General features: G+C 38.2%; 1 protein-coding gene across 1 annotated transcript in view; it reads left to right on the top strand.

Moving 5' to 3' along the window:
* The first annotated feature begins 2,642 nt into the window (after positions 1-2,642).
* LOC128263352 (uncharacterized) overlaps positions 2,643-12,417 on the top strand; it is a 33,815-nt gene continuing 24,040 nt past the window's right edge. The window contains exon 1 of the mRNA XM_052998379.1: positions 2,643-3,035. The gene's annotated coding sequence lies outside the window, so the exon portion shown is untranslated. The remainder of the gene's footprint in view (positions 3,036-12,417) is intronic.

Here is a 12,417-nt window from a genome sequence, read left to right as displayed (position 1 = left end):
AACGGGGCTATGGGCTGTCTGCCGAGGCTCCAAAAAAAAGTATTCCAACTGCTTTCATGATTTATGTCAAATGAGTGGCTGTAATCAAAAATATCAAAAAGATTATGAAAATTAAACATATTTCCCCCACAATAACCTACAATATAAAAAAATATCAACTACCAACAATATGGCTTAGGTTTGAAAAAATGTTTTTATTTGATTGATTGATTAAAAAATACGTTACACTGGTAAGGCCCCTTAAAGGACACACCTAAAAAAGTAAATAAAAAAGTATTAGCTTAGTCGACAGGAGTGTTTTTTCTCGTTTCATTTAGAACCGCGAATTTGTGTTTCTTTTTTTAACGGAAATTTCTACTGCAGTGAGTAGTCGCGGTTTGACTTCTGATTGACATTTTTCCCTTTTTTTTTTAGATAGAGCACGCGTATCTCTTTCAATCAACGCAGCTTCCTCTCATATTTCAGGTTTTGACATATGTCAATGGCAGAAACACAGGAAACTTAAAGACTTTGCTTGGGAAATGGAAGTCAAAGGCTTAGCCAAATAAAATACATTGATATTCGAAGCTGTATAAAAATATTATTTTAAGTACCTTTCCGATATTCGGGTGTTATAAAGCTTAAAAATTTAGTTCAAATGGAATTTTAACGTGCATGATGAATATTAATTTTGAATACCCAGACAATTTCCATTCGTCATTATAAGGTTATACATATTTAAGTTTTTTTTTACAAATAAAGGCGAAAATTAACACGATTTCCTCATTTCATCGACCTTTTTCCGACTGGCATTACAAACACCCGATCACACTTCTGCAAATTCGGTAGAAATTGATAAAGTCGCGTGGCTAAAAAAGAATAACACTGCGGTTTCTGTCGAAATCGGTACAAGTGGTAAGTGGACATGCTGACCGCACTATAAAAACACTTAAATTTGCTTTAACCAACTGAAATGCGATTATAAAACTCTGCAGAAATGGTAAGCGTAAAGTGGTGTCAACGGCTTATTGGGGTTTTTCGACCCGCAAATGAAATCACCTGATCTTTTCAGCCAGAACGTGAGTCAGCAGCTAAGGGATAAGCCCTGATAAAACAATTGGAATGCAGTTTTCTCAAAGGCCAACCAAGAGAGTCTTTGGCACGCGTCTCCCGGCCCAAGTGACCAAAATGTTTAACTTTTAACCGGCTTTTGGTTCGCTCCACAAACGCAGCCCATCCAGCCCATGGATACACTCTCGATTCCAAATTAATCAACCGACTTGGCTCTCAACGGGCAACCTCCGACGGTCACAACAACCACCGTTCAGATAGCCATAGCCCGGGTCCCACCAACATTCCTGACATAATTTCGTGTGTGAGTAAGCAAACGAGTTCGGGAAAAATTAGACGTCATCAGAGGCTGCCTCCGTTGCCGCTGGCAACAAAAGGTGGGACTCACAAAGAGCAGTCTGTGGAATCCACTCAGGTCCAAAGTCGAAGCAAAGCGGGGAAATTGAAATTTTAAATATTCGCAGGACATGAAACGATTTAGTTATGGCAAATAGTAAAGCAAGATTTAAAATTTGCTTCCGTTTAGAAAGTATCTTAAAAAACAATTTTTTACAAAAATGAAGTAAACAATATTAATTGGCGATACCAAAAAAAATTTATTGAGAATAAGAAATACTTCCCAACATAAGCAACATGTTGCAGCAGTTTATTTTTGCCGGCTCGCAAGTTTTGCCTTCGATCTTGGGCTGCAAAGTTCGCTTCGAACTTAAATCAGCGCCGACGTAGCCGGCTCAAGCACAGTGATGTCCTCATTGGTGGAAAATAGCTAGAAATTGATTTAACTCTTTTAAGACATGTATAATTTTGCGAATGTAGGTATTTGGTAAATTTAGGTATATTTCATATGCATTTTTGTATGAATTGAATAAATTTGGTTTAAAACATTTATTTTTAAAAAGAATAAATTTGTATTTTTGCCATTTGAGATATTTGAAGCTTATTTACCTTTAAGTATTTTATTATGAACTTAACAATAAAAAAGTTTTAATATAAATAGGAAAAACAACTTTACGACAACTATTGTTTTTAAGTTGATATAAATGATATTTTGATTTATATTTACCTCAAATTTAAAAATAATTTAAATTTGAATTTTACCCTACATCACCATATAGGTGTTCTCAAGTATTGTGTGATATTTTTTACCTAGTATAGTTAAAGGATACTTGGTCCTAAATTTAATTTTAATTAATTAAACTGTAAATAATTAATTGTTTGACCGTATACAACACATTACTGCTATTCCACAATACAACTTCAAAATACTGTAAAATTGTACTATCTGTGCGAATCGGTTGATGCCTTTTAGGCAAAAACCCTTATGAAATTTTACAATTTGATCATCAGAACTGGCCGGAAAAGAGCTGATCTGGCATCGCCGCTCAAGCCTAACATTGCGACTTGAACTTGCCGCCGTTCGAAGCCGGGGCGTGCATAAGGGGGCGGGGCTGGGCGGGGCGGTGCGGGGCAGGTGTGTGTGTGAGCGAGCTTGGTTACCGCCGACGGCTGCAACAACAAAAGGCAAACATCGCAACTCTGATGTCGATTTTTTTGTCGGACCGCGCTTCGTTTATTTTAGTTAGTAACGAGATTTCGAGCGCTCAACGTTGACGTCGCGGCTGAAAAACGGCTAAATTGGCCCGAGCAAACGGCTAAAGCTCCGATACAGTGCGTATTCCCTATGCTGAACGACCCGCCAGTGAGTGTGTGACTGTGTGCGGGCGCAGACATGAAGTGAATAAGAAATTGGAAAAGCACTAAAACATAACATATATGTAAAATATAAGAAACGCAAAAGAAAACGCAAGAAACGTGGGTAAGGCCAAAAGCGAGGCAGAAACCGACAAAAAAGCAAAACAGCAACAGTAATAGCAACAGCAACAACAGCAGCTCGGCGATAATCAGAAAATATTTCTTGAAGCCCATCGCATTGTGCGCCTCAAATCGAAAAAGCGCGAAATATTTCGTATATTTCGGCCCCAAACGTAAGTGTCTGCATGTGCAAGTCGATATGTACTATATGCCATACTACACACTCATATGCGAGTGTTAGGCACAACAAACTAGGGGACACTTATAGTAGATGGCAAAACAACAAAACTTATACAAAAGTTGTTGATTGTCGGTTGCCAAGAGTGAAATTATTGAACAAGAAATTTGTTTTTGTTCAGGAGGGTTAGCTTGGTGATTTTGAATCCAACGAAGCAAGGCAAAATGCGCCAAAATATTTATAAGCCGTAAATATACGGTTTTTTTCCTGCACCAGCCAAGGAAATACAGCAGATATCAATGCTAAAACAGTTTTCTTAATGAAGTGCACAAAATTAATAGAGCTCAATTAAAAATCAAAATTATATAATATAAGCCATAACGTCATAAAACCATTGCAAATAGCTGTTCATAAACTTTCGTACATATTTTAAATATATTGTTATTTCAATATTATCATTGCTGTTGTATGACCATAAAACACGATCCATTTAATTTGATATTAAAAGTCAAAGTCTGACTGGTATTTAAGCTTAATGTTTTGGAACAGAAGATCCTGAAAGAACGTGGACCCATTTAAGATGGGTTAAATACAAAAACTTTAAAGATTAATATTTTTATGAGAACCATTTGTTGTTTAGCTTGTGCGCTCTAGATTTATACCAGAAACTAAACCAAAAAACCAGATTAACCCACTAAACTGTTTAAACAGTGGGAATTCCCAGTTATTACTATCTGTTTGACAACTAAATTTGTTCAAGTGTTGAATATCTTGGGCTGATCAGCTTTCCTTGGGACACTCCAAATATGTTTACCCACACTTCCCTCGAAATCGGTTAAGCTGTTCGAGCAAAACTACTGGTTAATTCGCATTAAATGATGGATGAGGTGTCTAAGAGACTGTTTTGCTTCGTAAACATAGTTCAGTTACCTGTTCGATACCCCTGACAAACAATTGAAGCTATGTACTATTTCATTTTGCTCTTTATTTCTGTGTACTTTTTTGCGCCCGCAAATTGTTTGTACTTCGACGGCCAGTGACTAAGTGCTGATTTTTACGATTACAGGTGTTTGAAATGTGTTTAAAATGTATGCGACTCTGTTACCATTATCGCCATGCTGGAGTGTGATGTATGATGTGTGGGGCAGATGAAACAGAGCCATTTGGCAGCAGCCCAGACCTTACAAGGTTCATTGCTACTTGTCACAATTTTTTCCTCACCCGTCGACGCTGTCTGTTCCGTTCGTTCGGCTGTTTCATGTAGGCTGGCTGGATAGATAATAAACATTAAGCTTAATGGCATTGTCGCTGGGCCATCCAGCTATAGCTGTAGATATCCACAAACTACCACAAAAGGCAAGTAAATCAACAATAAACAAATGGCAAGCCACGCGTGTCTGCCTTTTAGCCGTGGCTTGTGAACTTTTCTTGTGGGTTTTTCTCCTTTTTGACAGCTTCTATAGCGTGTTAATTCAGCCAGCCAGAGTATTGTATTGAAATCTTGTTCCTCAATTTTTGGCACATTCATTTGTCGGCTTGCCTGCTGGGGATTCTTTGCAAATTAAGCGTCGTTTCTTCACGATTATAGAAATTTTCGCAGCTTGTTGTCGGTCGGTCTGGCGCCCCATAGTCAGCCGTAAATAAATTTGTTTATTATAGCCGCAATTAGTTGATTTAAATTATTAACTTTGGCGCACTAATGCACGCGGTTCAAGGTTAAGGATGGCCATTTAAATGAATTGTGTGTTGCTGAAGTACTCACAAATAAATATAAATCAGACATCTAAATGCATGCGAAATCTTTTGTCCGACCGCGTAAAGCGAAGAGAATTATTATAGAATAATTTCAGTTACGTGAGATTAAGCAATATGCTCTGACAATGTCGCGTGTTGATGATAGTTCCACAATGTTTTTAATTTTTACCTGACTGTATATATCTTTCACGTGCGCAAAAGCACCTAGCAAATTGCCAACACTCAGAGAAGACTATTTAAGTTACTATGTTGAGTTGGACCAGTAAATAGTGAGGTATTTTTAATATATATCTAGCCCTTGTTGTATTAACCAAAGTGAATCAGTCAATGGTAAAAAAAGTCAATTTAACTTTAGTTCGTTGGGTTGTACCCGTAAATATGTAATGCATATTTAAGTGTTAAGAATCAGATATGATATATGTATGATATGATATCAAATATTTGTTGGTTGAGTGTTCCAGATTAAAGTGATACCCCAACTATATATGAATACTTTTTGTAAGCCCCAAGTATATATTAACTTCCTCTCTTCGACCTGAGACTTCCTGCACACCCAAATGCTTTTTTCTTTAAAGTTTCACCGCACAAAGAACCAAAAGAAGGAAATGTTAGCAATATGGCTAGTATATAGTCGTTGCCACTTTAAATATACCCACTTCATTCATAGGCAAATACCACAAGGCAGGCATGCCAAACAAATCAAACACAGTGCACAAATGGCTTGCAAAACGACGAAGACAAGGCAACGACGAAAGCGGAGACCAGAAAGAAGTCGCAAACTGCAAAAAATCATTTAACGCATTTTAAGAGCGCTCATTACCGATTTGCAGAGGAGGGCACTTAAGGCCCGCCTTCGGCCACGCCCCCTCGTCCACAAGCCCGGCACGTGGACCCATTTAAAGTAGTGCAGACAGACAATAAAAACCCAAAATCCAGCGCCAACAAACTCGCACACATCTTCAATATATAGCCAAAAATATTTGTGAATTTTTATGAATGAAACGCAAAATGTGTTGAATTTGAATTGCTGTTGGCTGTTGGTCGTCTTCCAGCTTTTTGCTCACATTGCGTGGCATAGCAGATACATGGCTTGCATGGCTAAATAATGAGCATTTTTCAAAACTTAAACCTCTTACGTCCAAAGTGGCTTCAAGTCCGCGTATCCATACAAACAGCCTGCAAAAATTCGCTGGATTAACTAAGTCAGGCAGGGTACTACCCTCACATATAATTCGTATAATTGCCATCGAATAAAAAGTGAAAACATAAATTTGTTAAATGCTTTTTAAGCCACACGAATAAATAGGGAGGAGAAATGGATTTACTCTCGGGCATTTTCCGCTCACTATATATTAAATCAATTAATTTGTTGCATATTGGTTACCAGGAAACGAATTTATGTTTAAGTTTTTTCCTACGTCACATCTGGCATTGAAAAATACCCAGTTGCTTGACTCACCTGTACATTATATTGGTATATTTGCTTAAAACCCAATAAAAAATATACACTTTTTACTGACCAACTCGCAGTCACAGTGACAACTGTTGGTCAAAAAGTAAAGCAAATAAATATACAACTTTTAATGAAAAGAAAATAAACAGCGATGGAGCCCAAAAGTCAAATAATACTATATATGTGTGTCTCCAGACAAATACAAATTGTTTACAATATAACATTTTAAACAGTTTATATTTAAGTCAGATATCAAAGTCAGGAATAAATGTCGTTTGTATTTTAAAACAAATTGCCTGTCGACAAGGTAAACAGTAAATATGCCTGTGAGTAATTTTTGCCAAGTTTGTTTGAGATGATTTAACCAGCAACTTACAATTTCCGGTCACCACTTGATGTGTTTTTTTGCTGACTCATCTGAAATACTTTTTAAGAGAGTCGGGAGGGAAAACCTTCGAATAAGATGCAAAAATTCTGCAGAATAGCTTTTACCAGATTTATTCGTTTTCGGTTGAAATTCATACTCGAATACACGAATGCACGGGGTCCACATGAGCTCAACGAAAAAATTTCACAAGTGCCTTGAGCCGGGCTTTGTTTATATTTTTGAGCGAAACCTGTTTCCATATTTCTGCTAAACCCAAAATCATAACAAAAACATCAACATTTCATCGGTAGGAAGATGGGCATGGATATTTTTTTTAAGAATTTGTGAGCTTAGATCATTTCGATACTGACCAAGTGGTTCTGGCCAAAATGCGCATCTAATTACACGATACTGTGGCGCCATTTGGCCAGCATTGAAAATTGAAATGCCACAAAAATAATTCAATAAAGGCGCCCAGCAACCTTCGTACGTGTAGTTTTAATTAATTTGCTCTCAGAAACACAAATACCATATTTAAAATCGACGTGGCGCCCTCAACAATTCCAAAGCGTGTGTTAAAATTATTTCGCATGTGGCGGCCTCATTTTGAAATGATATTGAATATCGATCGGCTGGGCTGTGTTTGTCCAGCCCCACTTTGACTCATCCGTATTTAGTTTCGGGTTTTTTTCTGGGCTATAGTATTATTGCAGGCATTAATCACCTGCGCTATAAACCGCAAATAATACCTTTTCGTCTTGACTTTATGAGTGTTTCCGCTGCGCTGGGCATATTCGGGCGATTTATGAATTCCCATTAAGCTAAATGTTCAATTAGCGCTAGGGCGTGATGTTTTGGTTAATCAATGTCAGTTGAAGACACGAAATGTAAGGGCTGCCACAGGTGTGATGGAAACTAGTAAAAAGCTTAAGAGATTCAGGAAGCAGAACCAATTGTACTTGGTGGTTAAAGGATTTTTTGAAAGATATTTCGACTTGCTTCCTTAATATATATGTAAACTCATATGGAATAAACAAATTTATCAACTATTCTCATAACTTCAATTCGTTCTTGCCAGTTAAAAGCCCTTTTGGCCTGGTATCGAATGCACTATGGCATTCTTTTGACAATCATTACTTGCAGTAAAGTTTCCCTTGCTGAAACTTCGGGCCAAGTAAATTCTCCGCATTACAAGTTGTTGATTTTCGGTGTTTTTTCCTCTGTTTTTGTTGCCATAGCATCCACATGTAGGCGAAGTGCCACAAAGTTGTTGTAAGTATCTGGTGGATACAAAATTTATAACAGGGAGCAGGAAAACTTTCGAGCAGGCCCAAAAAATCCCCGCCATCCTTCGCCTTTTTGCCACCACTGCCACTACCCGTTCCCAAATTGTAGTTATAGCCAAACAAGCGTAAACAAAAACCTTTCCGGGGAGGACAGGGGTAAATATTCATGCACAATTTGCATTTTGAGGCAGCGACTCCAAGGCAGCAGAGCGTCGACTACTTTACAACACATTTTTGTGTCAAATCAGCGCAAATTTGAAGGCGTTTAGACAGCCCGCCCCGAAGCAAAGCTAGAAGTGAACGACCCACGGTTTCGCCGGCACATGTAAGCCAAATTGGGTAGCCTTCTGGGCCCGCCTCGCACCAATTGCCCCTCGCTTTTGGAGACCTGCAAAGCGAACTTGCGGCTAGTCGCAAAATGCAGAGCAAACATTTTAAACAAAGTGTCAGGAACGAAACGTGGCGCTGACATAGACTCACTCCCAGATGGAGTCATTGTCTTTGGATTCAGACCTCAGAGGGTAGTTTCCCAAATAGTCAGGACTCGACAGAATCCTTCAAAGGGAAGCCATCATTTAGATATTTAAATTGGTATTAAATTGATTAAAGTCTGGATATTTTGGTACTGATTTTTTTTACAATTTTAATAAGATTTTCGAAGAGGTTTAAAGGTTTAAAAAGGGTTTTTATGTTCGGAATTCATAATGTCTCCGATTTAATCGAAATTGTGATAATTAAAACAAATTACGTAAGACCTTACAATTTAGGATCTGAAAAGGGAGTAATGTTACAAAAATAAGCAAGCTTTTCATTGTTGTAATTCCACTGTTTTCCACTGAATTTATTTCTATTATATATTTATTTTGATGCTTGCAAAACTAAGACTAAAATACGAACTTAAAATACTGGATGCCAGAGTCAACGACTATCTAGATATTCCGATTATGTTTCCAGAAATATTGTTTAAATGATTATGGGGCAAACTTTGTTTAGATTGATTTTTGGTTTCTTTGAGCAATTCGTTTACTAGTGCAGAATTTTCTGTTGAACCATTGCTCACATTTAAGGGTTTTTTGCTTTATTTGCGCTATGGCAAGACGTTATTTAAGGACTGGACAGTTTTTTGACAGTGTGGACAGTGTGTTCTCAAGGGAAACGCATCCGAATTTACGATTCTCTTTTCATATCTCGCATGGTTTTATCTATTTGCCTGCTCCCATGCTGTGAAATAAACTTTATCGATCCCAGCGCAGTGTGCATCCAGCCAACCAAGAATTATTCAGGAAACATCCAGTTGCTTTTGGGCTGTCAAAATGAAAATTCGCATACGGAAGCCACTGTAATTGCTGCCATAACACTCGCACTGACGTCGACGACAGGCGAACAAACAGCAGGAACAACAAACAAAGTTGCTCGTTTCATTGGCATTGGGTCGGTTGATTTTGTTTTTGGTTTTTTAGTTATTGGCCTCTTTACAACTTGCAGTGCACATTTTTGCGGCTTGGTCATCAACTCGTTTTTTGGCGTGGCAACAAGTCGACGGGCGGCGCCCAAAAGTAGCGCAATGCAAAAGTATCTGAGATCCGAAAACCGAAATCTGTGTATCTGTATATCTGTGTATCTGTGCTGTGGCCCACATTTGCCGGCCATAATTGAATTCCCACGAATCACAATTTCACCCCAAGTTCAAGTTGAAGCTGAAGATGAAGATGCCATAAAAAGCGTACGGAAAAAGCCGCCCAAAATTAGATAAACATGTAAATGATTATTGACACAAAAAGGTTGCTCCCCGAAGGCATGAATAAACTCGGAATGTGTAATGTGCATATGAATAATAAGAAAAGGACACAACTGGCGATACAAATTGACGTTTTATTTGCCTTTCACCTGACGACAGACGACAGCGGACAGACAGACAGCCGAGAACGGACCCCAGACGAACCAGAAACCTCGGCCCACAAACGAAGTAATTGGCTGAGTTTGTCTTTGGCCAACAACGAAAGTTGTGGGCATGCGGCTTTAAGATAGAAATGTATCTGAATCAGGGTGGCTACTTCGTCTTCATCTTCAGCTCCATCTTCATCTTCATTTTCATCGAAGATACATTAAAAGTTCCCACTCCCGCTTTGACTTTCAAAATGTGAATGCACTTTTGTTGTACGTGACAGGTTTTTGTTGCTCCACTTTTGTTTTCTTGTTTCGGGTTTTTCGCTGGGTTTTTATTTTTTTTCGCCAAGCAGCAGGAAGAAGACGAGCGTTTGGGTTTATTGACTTTTTGACTCACATTAAATGGGTCTTAAATTCTTGAAAACTTTTAATGCGATAGCTTAGTTTAAGCTGACCGACGATGAGTTTCAGCAGCTTTATGGGGATGCTTTCGGCTGACGGGAGTTAAGGTAACCGTATAAAGTTATTTCCCAAAAACTGAACCAAGCAACTATTTGCAAAAATAAATTTTCGATGGTTCCCAAAAAAAAAAAAAAAATTGGGTCAGCCACACGTAAGCCAACCCATTAAATTAATTGTTTAATTTATTGTGATTAGTTTGTCATAGACTCACAGTTTTTCACCAATTTTAGCCAGCACATTAAATAAGCGAAATATATTTTTTAGCAATCATTTAAACAAGTCACGTGCGTGGAACAGGGTCGATTATGGTTAATCAAGGGGAGGTTAGACCAAAGACATTAACTCAGTTCAGTAATATCAATTAAAATCGGAAATAGAATAAATAAAGCCGAATGGAATGCGTGTGAGGTCAAAAGCGGAGCTCCGACTTCCTTTAACCCTGTAATGACCCTTCAATCAACGTGCCTGTTGGATATGGATGTGGATGTGGATGGAAATCAATCGCCTGGGGCTGTCAAATAAACATTATCTTTTGTTGCGAATGCGTTTTGTTTGCCAAAAGTGTTTCATTGATTGCCGGAATTGCTAATGACAGTTAACTGAATGAGACGAATAATAAGCATGGGCTGGGAAATCGTGCATGATTTTCTATTGGAATTTCCCAAAATAAGGAAATATTATGAAATTTTTCTTACCCACCTGAAAGAAAAAAAAATAAGCAACATAAATGTATAGCTTCCCACAGAAAATAATGGGAAACCCGATTTTAATCAAATAACAAAGTAAATTTGTATATCTTTATACCTTATAAATTAACTTATAATTTAGCAGAATTCACTAGGCTGCTTTTCCGCAGTAGCCACACCTTCCGGCATTTAAATGCAATTAAGTTCTATGCCCATTTACAATTATCCACTCCGATCATGTGGGCCTGTAAGCCTAACTGGCAATTATTCATGCAACTGGCCAGACAGGCCGAGATCGTGCTAAAAATAAAGAAGAATGCACCATACGCACACGCTCAAAGCCTGTCAGCCACTTAAGGGCAATCTTCGCTTGTTATGGGAATAATAGAGAGCCCGACATGGGATCTAACATACTGCACGAGTCAGAGTCAGAGTCAGGAATAGAATAGAGCATGTGCTCCACTAAAAATAGACGCAGCCATATTCCAACCGGGCTGATGTGATGACGATGACGATGGCGATGATGGCCCATAAACGCGGAGCAGAAAGCCACGGAGCTGGATGCCAAACTGCTGATTGACATAAAAGAGCAAGTGGAGTTGTAAAAAAAAAAAAAAAAAAAAAACAGAGAGTAATCGTAGTCGTAGTCCGTGCAAACTGGCAGCAGTTATACCCAAGAAGATGAATCAACATTCCGAGCGGTCAACGTACCACGTTCAGGAATGGCACGCCATCGAGCAGAGGATGCAGCTTCTGCTCCTGCTACTGCTACTGCAGATGATGATGATGATGATGATGATGATGATGATGATGATGATGGTGCTGCTGATGGGCAGATGAAGATGGCAATCTACAGCTTCATAAAGGCAAAGACATCCAGCCAATGGGCAGTGCATCGAAAGGGGCTGCTTAAACAAACGAAAAACCAAACAAGACGTTCACAATTGCCATTTTAAGACGAAGATTAGATGCACTTGAAAGCTTGCTAAGCAGGGGTTGTCCATTAAATTATGAAATTGGTCGTAAGTCCAAGGAAAGGACATCTTAAGATCCGATGGAAGACAATCGGACATCTCATTTAAATAGTCAAAAAGCATTTAATTTAAAACTTGAATTTAGTTTTTGCGGTCGATGAAAACTAAATGAAGAAATTAAACCAATTATTTAAGAATTTTACGTATATATTTCTGGTTCTAAAAATCGCTATATTTTTTTAGAGTAGCTTGGCGTTTAGGAATCTATTTGATTAAAATTGGAACATCAATTTTGAAAGCTGATCTGAAATTAAGTTAAATTATGTATAATTTGAGTTATAGCAACAATATTTTCTTGGCATAAACTATAGTACCCTTCGGGATAGGGTATAATACGAAGACTGAGTAAAATCGGCGGCAGGCAAAAATGAGCAAAGATGCCAGAACGTAACATTAAAATAAACGCGCAAAGATAAATCTTCGGGCTGAAGAGTGGGTTTGGGATGC

The sequence above is a fragment of the Drosophila gunungcola genome, unplaced genomic scaffold (assembly GCF_025200985.1).
Source record: "Drosophila gunungcola strain Sukarami unplaced genomic scaffold, Dgunungcola_SK_2 000001F, whole genome shotgun sequence".
Lineage (NCBI taxonomy): Eukaryota > Metazoa > Arthropoda > Insecta > Diptera > Drosophilidae > Drosophila > Drosophila gunungcola.
This window is presented reverse-complemented; position numbering and strand designations above follow the sequence as displayed.